The sequence below is a fragment of the Triticum dicoccoides genome, chromosome 7A, assembly GCF_002162155.2.
Source record: "Triticum dicoccoides isolate Atlit2015 ecotype Zavitan chromosome 7A, WEW_v2.0, whole genome shotgun sequence".
Lineage (NCBI taxonomy): Eukaryota > Viridiplantae > Streptophyta > Magnoliopsida > Poales > Poaceae > Triticum > Triticum dicoccoides.
This window is the reverse complement of record NC_041392.1, coordinates 720,633,765-720,650,655: the sequence shown is the minus strand read 5'-3', so window position 1 is coordinate 720,650,655 and position 16,891 is coordinate 720,633,765.

Genomic DNA, 16,891 nt, shown 5'->3' with positions numbered 1-16,891 from the left:
ACACAATCCCCATGGAGCTTTACCTTTTCACAAATAGGTCATCAATCAATCCATTTGGATATTTCCTCATGTGCACCCACCATTGTGAATCTACTCTGCGCCCGCCAATGATGGCTAGCATTTAGTGGAATGCATTGTGTTAATTACAGTAGATAGCTAGCATGCTGGCGGAAGGTAGTACTGGCGAAATGCATTGTGTTATTTGCAGTTGGAGATAGGTTCTAATATATTTTTTATTATGCAAACCAGACAATCATTTCGAGGAAGATGCTCTTTTATGCACTAGTTGGAGCACCTTCATTTGACGGGAGCCAAATACTCATATTTGGTGAGCTTGGGGCTTAGTAGCTAAATTGGGCAAGATTTGGCGGAAGCTACAGAAGCACTATGATTAGTAGCCTTCCGCCATACTAACAGCTAATAATCTTTTTTAAGTTAATAGAGCCGGGTATTTACTGTATAGGGTTGGATGACCGGCTCCCCGCGTAACTGTCCGCGGACTAGTCCTTTCGGTCGAAGGTCAACGTTGGAGATGCCCTAACGTCGACAACTACATACAAGTTCTATGTAATTCATGTCAAATTACACCGTTGTGAAAATTTACATTGCTATATGTGTATTCTTGCACATTGCGAACTAGTGCAAGTTCTATGCAATTTGTACACAAATATTTTTTCATGATATACTTTAAGTTTTATTTCTTCATTTTCTTTCCTCTTTATGCTAGTACCGGTGCAACTAATTCATTCTTTCCTACAATATATATAAAAAAATCATTTTTTCTTTGTTTTGGTATATGGCTCTGTTTTTTCTTTCTTTTAGGATAATACCGATGTCCTTGCTTTATTCTTCGTTAAAAAAGCTTATTTTTTTGTCTTTTTGTTTTGTTTTGTATTCGTTTTATTTTTTCTTTTGCCTATTGAGTGAGTGTCAAAGTGGTATAATTGACAGCTTATGCTACTCATTAATTGATGCTATTACAATTTACGGAAGATCAGATCACAATGGTAGCCTGGTTTAAGCTGGCAAAGTGCATGCATGCATACAGAGAGATGCATGGAGAGGCGTGGGCTACAGGGTGATGTTCGTGGACGTGAGCCAACAACTTCCTCCTGTTTGCCTAACAGTTCAAGCCCACGCGGCCACCACGCACACCGCGTGAACATGGAACCGGCGCTGTTGAGGATCACTGAGCACTGCTCCTGTGATTGTCTGATTAACGCCGTTGCTGTCTGGTCACCATGACTCGGCGTCCGTTCCTATCCACGCCATGGCCCAACCGCCTATCGAGCTGGGAAGGACAACCGGCGATATCGATGAAACATGCATGCGCTAGGCTTCCGTTTAGGAAAGTGGAATAAAACATATGTGATTCCTCTCTTTTGGTCGATATTGATGAACATGCATGCTTGTTTGCTTGATTAATTGGCCATCATTTCGCTATTCTATTCAAAATTGTCAATTTGGCTATGGAAAAAATTAATATTGACATTGATAGTTACCATCCAAAGTAATATAACAATTACATTGTTGTCAGAGGTGAGAGCAGTTCTTTTTTAACGAAAGCAACTATAACGTAGAATACTTCTCCGGGTTTGCCAAACATAGCCTCCTCCTGCATTTTGTCCCATTTATCTAGTGGTTCAGCATAACCAGACCACTAAACTTTATTTTGTGTAGACATATCAAAAGTTTGGTTATTTGTATGTGTAAAGGTATTGATTATTTGTATTTGTAAAGGTTTTGATTATTTGTTTAGATTTCTATATACTTTATTTTGTATATCGCAAAGGGTTTTGGTTATTTGATTTGGTGTTGCTTATATACTTTTTAGGCGGGATGGTAAAAGTCATCAACAAGTCGTTTTGTGTACTGGACCCCCCTTCCTTCCTTGTCTTGCCCTCCTCTGGCGACATGGGGAACCGTAGCAGCCGCCTTCCCTACAACCGCTCCTCCCTCTCCTCTCGCGCCGCCGCTAGCTGAGGGGCCGCCGGCAAAGCAGGGTCGGCTCCAGGGAAGGTGGGGGTGGGCCTTGTTGTTTTTTCAGTGGTGGCCCCTGATGCAGGGTGCGCGGGTACACGGTACTGGCAGCGTCACACAATGTTGGATGGCACGATGCTAGGTTGCTCCGGCGCGACGCTTGGGCAGTAGCATGGGCGCGGAGACCCTCCCTTTGCCGGTGTGGCCGGGGCGGGCAGGGGACATACCGTGGAGGGTTGCTTCGTTGGGTTCCTATCTTTCATACCTGACCACGTTGTCACCATTCTCGGTCCTTGTTGTCCGATAACAGGATCCGCGCTCTACCTACCCTCTCCAGCAATGGCTTGGTGTGTTCGATGTAACGATGTGCGGTGGTACTCAAGGAGGCTTGATCTCATTCCTTGTCCGTAGTCTAGGTTGATTATTGCTGGGTGTGGCTTGTACAAATATTTGTCTTGGCTTTGAGTTGGTGGTGTTCTTGCTACTGTCTCAATTGTTTTACATTTTCTTTTTGACTTGCTCTATAAGAGGATTTCCTCATCAACATGTATCAGTTTGGCCGTTGGTACTTTACCTATAAAGCAGGGCGAAAGACTGTTTTGACAAATGTAATCTTTAGACATACCTCATTTTTTAAATTATAACTTCTTTTGTGTGCGATTGGACCATTTTCTAGATTTGCTAAAACACCATGGCCTGCATTTTTGCAAAAAAACAAAAAAAAACTGTTGAGTTGAGGACCGCCATAGTGGCATGTGTTTTGGCAAAAACGTATCAATATATGTACTGCTTGATCATTGCTCCGAGACTAGTTTAAGTTCCTATATTTTAGAAAAAATAAAATTTAACACATGCAGTTTTGCTTTTGGTCGGTGTCGATGAACATGCTCTTTTGCTTGATTTGCCATCACGTTCCTGTTCTATTCAATTTTGTCAATTCAGTTATGTAAAACACTGATATTGATAGTTCACCATCCCAAAATAATAGCATAACAATAACACTGTTATGAGAGGTGACACCAACTATTTCTATCAAAAAAATGCAGAATAGTTTTCCGGGTTAACCAAACACAAGTCGCCTGCATTTTGGCAAAATGCGGTCTATTTGGGGACTACCTGATCTTTGTACAATATTTTTTTAGATTTGCTAACACACAGCCGCCTGCAAATGCAGTTAATTTGAGGACTGCCGTTGTCGCATGTGTTTGTGGATCGCCTGATTTTTGCTCTACGACTCGTCCATGCTTGTGCGTTGTAATGAGAGAAAAAATTGGCATGCCCCTAATACAATAAAGTAAACACGACTCAAGACCCTTCCATAGATATATGTTATCTATTTGAACATAGTGCCTCATCCGTGTTGTGGCTTATCGTCCTTATCGCCTTCATCGACCATGGTCGTCGTGTCTTCCTGACCGCAATGCGTCCGAACATGTTCAATAATCCCAAAGTGATTATCTCGGCCATAAGACGCACAACTGCCACTGAACCATGTCATTGCAAGTCCGTCTAATAGTTTTAAACCTAATCTTGTGAAGCTGGACGTGATGGGCGCCCTTCCCTAGGTACGGTCTACACCTAGCAAGTGTGCCTATGTATTGCACCTGGTGAAAAACAAATCCTCGCACGCCTCGAGCGATCCATCCATGATGAGAAGTGCCACATTTATCCTTCACTACCGTCACTAATGGTTGTTATGTTGTGCACCTATTCCCGCCAAATGTGATCAATTTCAAGAAGACAAGCTTGGTCATCACACTCTAGCACACCGCTTTCGTGGGCCCCTTTCTGCTCTGACTTGTAATTCTATTGACATAGCTCGAGTTTTGCAATGGAATAAATGTGGCCCTACTCGTAGTGATAGGGCGTCGGCGGGTCAAGAAAGGTGGTATTCTACCATGTGGCTTCAACAGATGAGTGCGCCAGTGATGCACATGAGCTGCTCGACATGATCATCATCGATGAAGACGTGGTGACAACAAAAATCATATATGCCGATGAAGAGATGGTGTTTCTTAACGATTGAGATCTTAAGGAGGAGCACTCAAGGGAAACCCAGAGGAGGGTCGACCAGATCCAGCCAATTGAGTCTTTCCATCAAGAACATGTAAGCTGGCTTGGCTTCTACCAATTACTTTCCGGCACAGCCTGGTGGATCGATTTTCTCGATGCCGGCTCAAGCACGCACACTGAAGGATCGATCTGCCAAAAGCGTGAAAAATCATGTGAACACGAAGCACTTGAGACCATAATAGCAACACACTCCTGGTTGTTCATTTATTTTGTTCTGGTTGACCAGGGTAGTCATGTATAGGTATATATAAAACTATCTATCTGTACATAACCGACACGGTCTTGGCTACACTGAACAGGCTAACCTAAATGTTATTTACTACAACAGCGGACACATAGAAAGGGTAAGAAGTAAACTTTCCCAGTTGAGCCCTTCTTTTGAGCCCGTTGGTCCTCTTGTGGCACGACTGGTTGGTTACTGCCACCCCCCCCCCCCCGGCGTCGCCCTCCCTGGCGACTCGGGGGCGAAAAACCTAGCACCGCCTCCTTCCCCCCAGCCCCCTCCTCGTCTCGCCGCCGCCAGAGGCTCCGGACGGCAAAGCTCGCCTGTATCCAGGGAAGGCGGCGGCGGGGCAACTCTCCGACTGGCGCGAGGTGGTAGGATGTGGTGCCTCGGGCGCATGTGTGGCGATGTGGCGGCGGTGCGCGGCGGCGCGGGTCGCCGGCGAGGGTGGTGGAGGGCGGAAGACTCAGTCTGGCTGCACGTGTCTTGCCCGGAGGGGATGCGCCCTCTCTCAGGCGGTCGTGCCTCCGGCAGCTGGTGTTCCACGCCCAGATCTGGCGTCTCGTAGTGTGGCCTCGGTCGTCGGCTGCTTGTGCAGTGGCTTGAGGGCCTATAGCGGGCTGGTGATGGAGGTCGCAGGCCGGCAGGGAGAAGGTGAGCGGGATGGTCTGCGGCGGAGGTGGTCTCTTCTCCGGCTGACAGCTGAGGGGGACACCGATCTGCTCCTGGTTCTCCCCTCTTGTGTCAGCGGCTTGGATCACAAGGGATGGTATGGGTGGAGGACCGTGGTGGTGCTGGTGCTGTGGCCTGGACTGATCCTCCCTCCGTCAGCGTCAGTGCTCAAGGTGAGCAAGGGCGTCTGTGGGGGGCCTCCTTTTGGACCCGGCGAGGAGGCTTTCCGTGGTCTGGTTGGGGGACGTGAGGTCTCGCGCTCATGTGCTTGCCGGACTCAGCGGCTTGCGTGCGGCGGTGAGATCCGGGATGCGATGCTTCGGGCGAAAGCCTACTGTTGACCTTGTCAGCAGCGATGATGGCGGCGCCCTCGGGTGCCGCTTCCCTTCTTGAAGGCGTCATTGTGAAGCTGCATGGCCTGTTCCTGGTGTGCTCCGGGCGAAAGCCTAAAATCCTTCCATGGATTGGACGATGACGACATCTTTGATGTCGTTTCCCCCTTGGGGGCATAGTCTTGGAGCCATGGATCTGTTGTGGGTTGCTTGGTGTCTTGGTTGGAGCGTGGTTGGCTTGTTGGACTGTTTGGTGGCGGTGGTGGAAGTGATATGTGACGGCGGCCTTTACCTTGGTCATCCTGGTGCTGTTGGTCGACCTCTCTCTTGGGTGCTCGTGGCGGCGATTATGACTCGGAGTTTTGGTACCCTTCGACGACGCCTGAGGATTTGTTGCCTCGCGTAGTGTTCTGGTTCTCTCTATTTGTGATGGAGGCCGTGGTGTGGCCCAGAGGAGGTGCAGGGCTGTCTCGGTGGAACATTGCCCTTCGGCACGGTCAGCGGCTCTCTCTGTCGCGTCGTGGCTAGGCAGTGGGAAACCCTTCGGCGGTGGTTGTGACTCTCCTAGTTCTTCAAGGTCCTGAGTGATCGTAGAGCAGCAGGCGACTTCCTCTCAACGTCTTCTCGGTGCTGGATCTCCCTTCGTCTGATCCAACAATGCTAGTCCCCACTCTTTCTCGGTCTTCCCATTGAGGATGGGTGCTAAGTTCTTGGTGTCGGCTGTTGTCGTAGATTGCTTCTGGTTCTTCTTCTAATGTTCCCTGTTCCTTTCTTTGTGTGTTGGGTGCTACTTGTTGTTGTAGCCGTTGTGTTTGTATCTCGACCTTGGTTTTAAAAATGAAAATTGTTCAGGCCGGCTTTTGCCCGCCGTAGCAGCGTCAAAAAAAAAAAACTTTCCCAGTTGGTAGTGAGGATTCATGAGTTGGAATCCCCCACGCCCCACTCCTATTTTTGTATATTAGTTTGATTTAATTTAAAGGCAGCCCGAGGCCGAATGGAAAGCTGGATTCCAATAGATCGTGCCGGGGTGTGTGTGTGCGCTTGCAACAACGTATACGAAGAAATTGGTAGACTTTTGGAGGAAAACACATTCCTCCTTTTTAGACAACCTAGGTTCTTTTCTTTACGAAAAACGGCTTGATGAGTTGCTTAGTGCATGCTGGCCAATTCCGTGCCACCAAGGTTTGAATCCGTGGTTTACTGCTAATTCTATTTGAATACGTGGTGTACTGCTATTTCCATTTTTATAAAGGCTGCATTCAATGACATGACCGATGAATATGTCGTACGAAACAACCCACAAAAAAAGACGTACAAAGTACATGATTTTATATCTCAGCCGTAGTACATGATTTTATATCTCAGCCGTCAATCTTCATAGTTAATATAAAATTAACGGATATAAAGGGATGAGGGGAAGAGAACCAATAAATCTTCCTCCCTTTATTATTAGTTATATATAAATATAAAAAAGGGAAGGAAACATGTGCAGTCTCTCTATTGGTCGATATCGATGAACATGGTCGGTTGCTTGATTTGTCATCACATGCTTGTTTTCTTTAAAGTTGTAAATTTTGATACGGGGAACACTTATATTGATAGTTTATCGTCCCAACACAAAAGTAACATTGTTATAAAGGTGACATCATTGATACCAAATTCAACCATAATGTAGAATACATTTCTCGATTTGCTAATTATAGTCACACGTGTTTCGGCAAAAACACAGTCAGTTTGTGGACTGACTGATCTTCATAGATACTTTCTTTGTATTTCCTAAAACATAGTCAGTTGTGTTTTGGCAAAATGAAATCAATTTGTGGACTATCTAATGTGGCAATTAGAGAAATATAGTAAGGGGCTTTAGTCTCGAAGATATGGCACATTTGCCAGTGTAGAGACGAGAGAGAAGAAAAATAGAGCATTGAGAAGGCCATGTGATACCTCTGCTTTCGGATATTCCAGCAAATGCACGCGGCCGCCTCCCAAAAATAGGTCTATATGAATGAATTGTTTGCTTAGGGAATCATGCCACTAATGAAGGGTCGAGAAGACTAGCAACTTCATGCTAGCACCACTAAAAGCAAGTATAATAAGGTGAGGTAAGTGGGCTATACAGATTTATAGGATATATTCTTACTGAGTTGGACAAGAGAGAAGAACAGAGAGAAGAGAAGCAGGTTGTTGATTAACATCTGGCTGGAAACTTTATGAGAGTATAAGATGGGCCATAGTAATATATATTTATAGCTAATATTATATATGTTGACTACAAGATCGACTATAGAGGACATGCCAATAACAATATAGCCAATAGCCGGCTATACAATTAGCAATGCTCTAAGCAAAGGGGCATTCCATGAATACGCAATTTCTTGTCTCCAAAGTGGAAGCTTGGCATAGCAACACGGTCCCAGAGTCAAGTTGCCCAGTGCATTGCTTGCGCTGCATTTGGTCTTGAGTAAGCGAGCCATGAACAATAGCTACATAATGGTTTTTATTTTTAGTTTTATAGACATTTACTTCGTCAAACTTCTTTGGAATAACTTGGGAGTTGGAAGATAAAAAAAATTGAGTGTTGGGATAGAAAAGTTTTGAAATAAGAGCTTGTAGTATTTGGATGGAGAATACTGCTGAGATCCCCACGGATAAGAACCATGATCCACCATTGCTCTACAATCATGATCCATTCATCTTGGTTGTGGGTTCACCACTATGACGGTCATGGCCACCATCAAGTGGTAGATCACTAGCCGTGCCCGACATCTTGGGAATTTTCATCGCTTTTTCTCGGCATCTGCTTCGACATGTTTTGCTCGGGAGAATTTTCAGCTTTGATTAGTGGTTATTTTCTTCTTGTAGATATTACTGCTCATGGAGTCTTTTTTTATAAGCATTGTTACACATTCACTCATGTCCAATTTGTAATGAGAAATCTTCACAGCTAAATTTGATCATGATGTTTTGCCAAGAAAATATAAATTTGCTCATGATGTTTAGATCAAATTGTAAATATGCAATAAGAACTCTTTTTTTTTGGAACGAAGGCTCAAGAAGAGTCCGGCTTTGAATTAACAAAGCCATCAACCGGCCAGGAATACAACGAACAAACAAAGTAAACAAAGAACAAAACAGCAAGCCGATACATGGTGTTGTATAAAAGCTATCAGGCTACTACAAACTACTAGCAAATATAAGGAAACTAAAGCACAAGTCCAGCTAGAAGTCGAAGAAGCCCTCCACAGTGAGCAGAACATCACGCAGGGCACCAGCAAAGCTTGGGGAAGAAACACAGTAGTTGGAGGAGCTCCGTTGTCAGCTCCACGGACTCTGGCCGTCGATGTCGCCCTCCTCCACCTCAGAAGGGGGCTCCCTGCCCCCTCGCCCTGGCACGGAGGGCGCCGATCCGTCGAAAGGTGGAGATGCCCACCCGAGGGCTAAAGAGCGGCCGACGCCGTTGCCAACCGGAAGACCTCACCAGGACACCACCGCCAAACTACTTGGAGCTCATCCAAGGAAAGCATCAGCAATCCATGATATCTGCACAAGAGGAGAAGCAAGCTACACGGCAAGGCTGCTGAAGACCGAGAAACCCCCAACCGGAACAAGCACACTTCCCCAAAGCTCACCAAAGACGGCACCCCCTTGAGGGTGACGGCGCCCACGACGTCGCTGCCGCCCAATCCCGAGGGATTTGGGTTTTCACCTAGTCCATGAGCGACACGGGAGGAAGAGGAGGGGGAAAGGGGGCATTTTTACCAGCGCCTACAGGTAGGGGACGGCGCCCATGGGTGTCGCCGCCGGCAGGCCGGCATAGCCAGCCACGGATTTCTCCGGTCCCCTCTCCCAACCCCCACCTCGAGAGGAGACACGGCTACGGTGCCCGGAGGCCGCCGGAGAACGGATCTGAGATGAGGGTGACAAGAGGTTGAAGAGGAAGATGCCTTCAGATTTGACGCGGGTGCCCCGAAGCCACCGCGCACCACAACCATCGCCTGCCGTCACCGCGCCGCCCGCACGGCCGAGATGAGCGGCCAGCACCCGCTGCCGCCGTTTACTGAGGACGACGCAGCACCACCGCCCAAGGTCGCCACCTCGGTTCCGAGATCCTCCACCGGGGCGGAGCGACCAGATCCTCGCCGCCACCATCCTCGGCGGCCGCGCGGCGCTCCAGCGACCCCCTCCGGCGGCGACGAGGGAGAGGAAAAGGGGGAGGGAGCCCCGGCGGCGGGCTAGGGTTTGAGCCGCCCGAGTCGCCCCTGCGGGAGCGACGCGGGGGCCTGGGGTGTTCGTACTGCAGCTTATTTCCAGAAGACTCGCAATAAGAACTCTTAAGCACTAAAGTTTGCCTGGTACCTGTTATGTTTGTGTCCTGAAGAAAATCCATGTCTGGACGGATATGATAGCCTGGTCAAGTTTAAAGAATAAAGACCCCAATGGTCAACCATTGTTTCCAGGGACGGGATGACAATTGCGAACGTTTTGATGGCAATTTTAATTGACGCGATCATGATAATTTTAGTTAGCGAGCATGGCAACTACGTTGCAGTTCTAGTTTCTGTTAGAAAATTGAAATGCCAGCTAACTTATATTTCCATCTTTGCCTATGCTCGCGAAAAGTAAAGTTGCCATCAAAACGTTTGCAATTGCCCTCTTCCCAGGGAACTTTCGCTGGATAATATTACCCAAAAACAAAGAGGAAAAAAAGATGCATAGATCAAGGAGAGGGATCGGCCTGGCCCATGCGTCCAGTTTCTTTCCCTTGGACATGTTGCAACAGGTCTAGGCCCTATTAAAGATTCTTTAATTACTAGATGCCGTTGTAGCAGGGCAGGATGGCAGAATAGCCTGGATAGGTACGGAACATTACCACACTATATGCCCAGGCCAGGCGTTGGAATTTTCCAAGTAAGGAGCCAAGGTACGAGCCAAATTAGCCCTAGTTTGAGAGCTCCTGTTCTACACAGTGCACGTTAAAAAATGAGACCAACACAGAGCTAACCTTTATTCAATTTTTTTATAGGAGAAAACTCCGTGAGCACCGCATGCTAGAGCCGAGGCTCAAACGCGGGCGGGCTGACAGCCAGTCTAGCTGCCCAGCCAACGGCTCGACGCCCCGTTCTCTATGCAGTGCACATTGGAAACACTTGAATGGTGCACCTGTCACACGACTTTTGGTTGGCGCATTGTGGAAAGCCAGCTTACATGGACATGTTACGCTTTGGATGTGTGTGTTGGCACATCAACGGATGAGAGGCCTCCACACGGGCACACGTGGACATCTGCTCTTCTTTTTTCCGAATGTTCTTTTTTCCATTTTTATATTAATTTTTGAACGGCATTCAAAAAATGATGAAGAGAACTCAAAAACGAACAAGACTTTGAATTTTTTTTGGGAATTTGAAATATGTCCAACAAATATAAAAAAAATTAGAGAACTGAAAAAATGTTCAGGGATTTAAAAACCTATACAAGAATTTGAAAAGGTTCACTAATCAGGAAAATATTCGCATATTTGAATTCAACAAAAACAGTGAATAGTAAGGAAATGGTTGCGGATTTGTAAAAACGTTCATGAATTTGAAAAGATAATCATGAATTGAAAACAACTGTTCACGAAGTTGAAAACAATGCTTGGGAAATAGAACATATTAAAATAGTTTTGAGAAATTCGACTTTTTTCTTATTTAAAGAAAAATTCGCAAGGCTAATGTTCGTAAATTTGAAAAAATATGCGGGAATTAAAAAAATCACGAACTTCTTCCTTTTTGTTAATTCATAAAATGTCCATGGTATATTCTAATTATAAACAAATAGTTTTAAATTTTTAAAAGATTATCGTGAGTTCAAATAATGTTTGTTATTTTTAAGTTTGTAGTAGATTAAAAAAGCTCGTGAAATTAATAAAATGTATCTCAATTCTTATAATGTTTTATAAATAGATTTTTTTGGGTGAAATTCCAAATGTGTTCATGAATTTAAAAAATATTGGTGGAATCAATAGTATGGTTGCAAAATTGATGAAATGCTGGCAAATTAAAATTCTTATGAAAGTAAAAAAAAGTTATGAATCCACAAAGTTTCTTGTGAAATTGATTTTTTTGTCAATTGACATATTGTTCATGAATTTGAAAAACGTTAGCTAAATGAAAAAGTGTTCACAAATTTGAAAAATCACAAAGAAGTTGAATAAATTTTTGGCAGTCCAATAAATGTTTGCAAGTCTTTCAAGTGTTCATGAATAGGACACCATGTTTGCAAATTAAAAAATAAAAAATTAAGAAAGGTTTGCGAATTAATATTTGTTCACGATACTGAAAAAATGTTCTTGGATTCAGGAAATGTTTATGAAGTTGAAATGTTTTTCAAAAATGTGAAAACTATTTTTGAACTATAAAATGTACATGAATCTGAAAAATGAAATAGAAAAAATAGAAAAACAAAACAAAAACGAAAGGAAAACACAAAATAAAGGAAAATCGGTCCAAAAACGGGACTCACTGGATGGCTCTGGTTGGGTTGGCCGGTCATTGCATAGTGGGATGTGCGGGGGTAAGTGGTAGCCAGCTATCCAGCGACCTACGCACACTATAGGAATCATACGCTAATTCAGTTAGGGTTGGGCTGTTTTCGCTCGACAAAGGCCGGCGCATGAGAGAGAGAGAGAGAGAGAGAGAGAGAGAGAGAGATTTCTATGAGAGAACCTGAGCCAGGCCCACCTCCACAATACAGGCAGATGACACGAGGTCCTGCACCGCACGAGCTATGTCTCACCTACCATCTTCAAGTAGGCAATTGCTAGGTTGGGCCCCCTAAATTTTTTTGCTAGGTTCGGTCGTCCCAATATAATGGTTTTAGTGAGTTGTTTTTCACCTGTTTGTGGGATGTTCCATCCATTTGAAAAGGTCTCATGCATTTTGTTTTCTTTTACAGTTTTCGTCCAGTTTTCATTCTTTTTTGTTTTTATTATTTATTATTATCCTTTTTTTTCAAATACATGTTGAGCTTTTAATACATCTTGTACATTTTTTGCATACACGCTGAACACTTGTTTCATGTATGATGAATTTTTTTTCGAAATACTTGTTAAACATTTCTCAAATACACGTTGATAATTTTTAAATACATTGGAATTACTTTTTCAAATAAATTTTGAATTTTTCTAAATTACAAGATGACTCTTTTTTCACATATGCATTGAGCATTTTCTTAATACACGTTGTTCATTTTTCCAGTACGCGTCGGTCACTTTTTAACACAAGTTGAACATTTTTCAAATATATGATGAATGGTTTTTGAAATACACGTTTGAACATTTTGCTGAACATTTTTCAATACATGTGAAACATTTTTCAGACACACATTGAGCATTTCTTCTAAATACATGATGAACATTTGTTCATCTACAAGTTGAACATCTTTCGAATGTACATTGTACATTTTACGTAATACATTTTTCACATACATGTTTGAACATTTTTTTTCCTGAATACGGGCTAAAAAAATTAAATAAATGTTTCTTCATGTAAAACATTTGTTGATGTATAACGCATTTTTTTAAAACTTGCGTGGACAATATTTATGCTACACGACCATTTTGTAAATGCATGATCTATTATATTATTAAGACGATGGAAACAGACGATAGGGATTGAGCTATAAAACGTTAAGATGTATCAACGATGAAGATTTATCAGCATGTCTATAGAATCCATGTGCAAGAATAAATCACATATATGTATTTGTACAAGGCAACATGTATTTCACCTAGACAGGACGATTGATTAGTTTCCATCTAGAAGCAGAGATGGACAGGGGCAAAAATCCATGCGGTTGAAAGAAAACTTAGCGATCTAGGTCACATACAATGGGAGAAAAAAAATACATGCAAGTCCTTTTCCAAATAAAAAACACAATGATAAATCCCGAATGTTCGGAACTTAAGCATGGCAATCCGAACGTTTTTCATGGCAACTTTAGTTCACGCGGGGTAGGCAAACTTGGCAATTTTCAGACAAAAAAAGTACTAGGGGCAAACTTGCCATGTTTTAACAATTAAAGTTGCCACCTCGCATCAACTAAATTTTCCATGAAAAAATGTTCAGGATGACATGCTTAAAATCCAAAAGTTCGAGATTTATCGGGGTCCATAAAAAACATGAATGCAATATGTTTTTTTTTTTTGCAGGTGACATGAATGCAATATCGGACAACCTTTAGGACACAAACGAGACTACAAACAGTTCTCAGAAGACCCCAGGAAAAAAAATCTCAAATCAAAAGAAAAAATAAGCAAGAAAACGTACAAAATCTGGTCACGAGTAGATATAAGAAAACAGGTCATGTACATATAAAAAACTTACGGGTTGGTCTTTCCAAGAAAGTGATACATCTTTAAAAAAACAAATGATAAGGATAAGTGTGTGAAAGCCCAAATAATAAGAGGCACATGTTTGGCATGAAGCACTCTGGCTCTGACTTTTTTACAACTAAAATTGCCATCCGAAAAGAGGTTGGCATGCTTGACAACTAAAGTTGTCATCCTTGCATAACTAAATTTGCCATAAAAAATATTCAGAGTTGATATGTGTTCGTGCCACACGTGTGGCACTTGTCAGGATCCTTAAAAAATATGCATGCATACAACAGATAGCCTACTTTAGGAGTGCAACAAAAATACATATAAGTCATGTAAAAAGAGAATACATACAATTTCCTGAAATGAATTGGTGATCAAGGATGCCAAGGAATATTAGACCCATGAAAACAATCATTCAACCCGTACAAACAAAGCCTCTATTTTTTTTATTCTAAGCTAGAATCTATAAACATGCAGTTCATCAAGAGATGATCTTGGTTTTGGATCGGATTGTCAAAAATAATAATACTAGATACATATATCATTTGATGGAAAAACAGTACAATCTGCTTTACATACGAAGTTCAACATAATAATAATAATAATAATAATAATAACAACAATAATAATAATAATAATAATAATAATAATAATAATAATAATAATAATAATAATAATAATAATAATAATAATAATAATAACATTGTAAGAAAACCCATGACGTGATTCAGCAAGAGAATTTTTACTTAGAACTAGATGGCTACGCCACATAGACACTCGAGCACCCGAAAGCTTGCATGGAAGATCAAGAGGCATGATATTATCCGGAATTCCAATTGCAACACACATAGTGGCAATAGGGATATAAGAAGCTAGGGGACTACAATTTAGGCATTTAATTATTCATGAAATGGTTTCATATGATAGGATACCATGCTCAGTGCCATTAGTCACATGTAGTCACATGCCATTGTATTTACCAATGCTAACGTTATTAACCAAAAGGTTTTAGCTAGACGTTACTCATGTTTCCAAAAAACGCACAGTCCAACTACTATCTTTTTCTGTAATTCAAATGATATATCAATGATAATGTTTTATTTTTTGTTCAAATATTCTGAAAGTCACAAGTAATTAGACCACCAGAAGTCAAGGTATACATTGGTTAAGGTTGGAGTGCCATATAAAATTACATTTAAAGTAGAAGACAACGAAGCATATATATGGATGGAACATACTAAATGGTACAATTACATATCATCAACACTCATGTTTACTTGGTGAAAATCCCTTGAAATACATTGAGTGCAAAGATAAATGTCGCAGTTGAAAAAATGGTGAACAAGGGCAGGAAGATAGTAGTATGGAAGTACGTGGTAGGGCATACACCGTGATTTTTTGGCATTTCATTGTCATTCATCCAGATCGTTATCCAACTTTATAGAAATGATGGACATATTCATACCAAAGTTTTATCATGTATTTTGATTGTACACATTTTAAATGTATTTTTATATAAATATTCATTTAGCACCTGTCAAATGAAATAAGATAGGAAGAAAAGGTGTCAAGATGTAAAATTGTGTATTGCAACCATGCTAGTTTTTTCTTAAATGCGATGAACATTTTTATAAATTACACGAATAAGATTTTACATTACATGATTATATAGAAATGTGGTGAACCCTTTACAAATTTAAGAAATTAATTTTTGACATATATAGTTTTTTAAATATGTTTGAAACATAAAAAAGAAAATGAGAAGTGAAAAAAAGTAAAAGAAAAATGAATGAATGAAAGAAGAAACAACTCCGACTACACGTGGCCCGGTACAATGTCTCTTGAGGTGAGCGGTCATTCGGTCTCGCGTGTGGCTAGATAAAACACACCCGTCCTTTATGCATCCCCCTCATGTATCTCCCCATTCCCTTCCCGTCGAGCCACGCTGGACTTACAGGAGCCCCTCAGCACCCTACTCCCTTCCATGGATTTCACGGAGCGGCTTCCTCTCTTCTCCGCCTCGACCAGGCCGGCATTCTCACCATGCCTGGCCGCACTACCGGGCAGTAGACGGAGGCCATGTGAGAGGACAAAGGATGAGCCACGCACAGGGGGCATGAGATCATTTGCGGACCCAAGCATGATGCATGGTGGAGTGGTGGCAGGTAGTCCTGGCCATGGGCAGCCCGACCCGACCCGGCCCGAAAAAGCCCGACCCGGCCTGGCCCGACCTTGTCCATAGGCCGGGCTTGGGCCTAGGTTTTGAGCCCGAAGCCCGGGTCAGGCCGGGCCTGGGCCCATCGATTTCTCCATTTAAGGAAGAGGCCCGGCCCGTGGCCCGAGGCCCGACGGGCTTTTAGTATGATGGGCCGGGCTCAGGCCCGATTTTTAGGCCCGACGGTCGGGCCGGGCCGGGTTTTTTGCGTCGGGCTTTGGTTGGCCTAGCCCGAAGCCCGGCCTAGCCCGAGGAATGGCCAGGTATAGTGGTAGGCACCTTGCGGTTGTTGTCACATCCGTAAGTGTGGGCGTCTACACTCCGGAATATGTCAAAAATAAGAAACCATAGAAATATAAGGAAATAATTACCACGACCAAGATTACCTTCTTTTGGTTTGCAGTATATAGAAGTTTTTATATCAAGTGTGTTTTTAATTATATTCATACAAATGTATCTCGTGTGATAAAGTGGTGGATTGTAAGGAGCTGTGATTTTTTATGGCTTTTGGCGTTTCATAATTCATTGCTAGATTAGTAAGTTAAACTAAACCATGACACGGTGTCCAACATGAATGGGTATCTAATTGTTTTAAAGGGCTTTTTATTCAGCTAAGTAAGCTATATAACGTTCCTCTCATGTTTTATTGCCCGCAGTTCACTAATGTTCATATGTTTATGGATGGTGCTACGTTAAATTGGCAAAATAAGTTTAATTGTCATGATTCATGTTCTACTAATATCTACCGAAGTTTGATCCCATAAAAGCGTTTGATAGAAGTTTTTTTGCGGGAAAACTACCTATCTATTCATCATCAATCATGACAGTACAACTGACAATAAAAATTAGACAAAAGTATATTTTTCGTCCCTCAATTTTTGGCGGAGTCTAGATTTGGTCCCTCAACTCACCCGGGGTGGGACAGCACCAAAACCGGTCAAAACCATGACCAGGGATGAATCTTGTCCGGTTTGAGAAGTTAAGGGTGCAAGTTGTCCGGTTTTGGAGTTGAGGGACCAAATCTAGACTCCGCCAAA